At 46.6% G+C, this 659-nt stretch overlaps 1 non-coding gene and 1 pseudogene across 1 annotated transcript; both read right to left on the bottom strand.

The window, feature by feature from the left end:
* Positions 1 to 63: 63 nt before the first annotated feature.
* LOC129088711 (5S ribosomal RNA) lies at positions 64 to 183 on the bottom strand. Its single transcript, XR_008531078.1, has one exon. It is a non-coding gene; the product is annotated as a 5S ribosomal RNA (ribosomal RNA).
* A 378-nt stretch (positions 184 to 561) lies between these two features.
* LOC129088712 (5S ribosomal RNA) lies at positions 562 to 659 on the bottom strand (annotated as a pseudogene; the record flags this gene model as incomplete).

Raw genomic sequence — 659 nt, 5'->3', positions numbered from 1 at the left:
CCCTGTCGGTGTCCACTGAAAAAGCAGCAGCGCCCTCTGCTTTTTGTAAAGAGGAGTGAAAAAAGCTTACAGCACCTGGTATTCCCAGGCGGTCTCCCATCCAAGTACTGACCAGGCCCGACCCTGCTTAGCTTCCGAGATCAGACAGAGATCGGGCGTGTTCAGGGTGGTATGGCCGTAAGCAAATATTGCGCCTACCAAGGGCCTTTTAAAGATACTATATCACCACGCTTTGCTCTTTCGTCTATACAGGGAGCGCCTGCAGATTGCCAGACACACTCACAGCTTTTAAATGTCAAATCAGAATGTACAAAGTGGCTATAAGGATCACAAATGTAGTGCAGTAAAAAGATTAATATTTACTGTTGAAATGTAGAATACGTTAGCATAAAATTGAAAAGAAAATGATCGATGAGCTTAGGAATGATGAAAGCCATCATTTAACTGGATTTGTGTCATTTCTATACCGGCAAGACTCGATCTAGCTATTTCCTTCCCACCCTGTCGGTGTCCACTGAAAAAGCAGCAGCGCCCTCTGCTTTTGTAAAGAGGAGTGAAAAAAGCTTACAGCACCTGGTATTCCCAGGCGGTCTCCCATCCAAGTACTGACCAGGCCCGACCCTGCTTAGCTTCCGAGATCAGACGAGATCGGGCGTGTT

This window comes from Anoplopoma fimbria, unplaced genomic scaffold, assembly GCF_027596085.1.
Source record: "Anoplopoma fimbria isolate UVic2021 breed Golden Eagle Sablefish unplaced genomic scaffold, Afim_UVic_2022 Un_contig_3219_pilon_pilon, whole genome shotgun sequence".
In the NCBI taxonomy this organism is placed as follows: domain Eukaryota; kingdom Metazoa; phylum Chordata; class Actinopteri; order Perciformes; family Anoplopomatidae; genus Anoplopoma; species Anoplopoma fimbria.
This window is presented reverse-complemented; position numbering and strand designations above follow the sequence as displayed.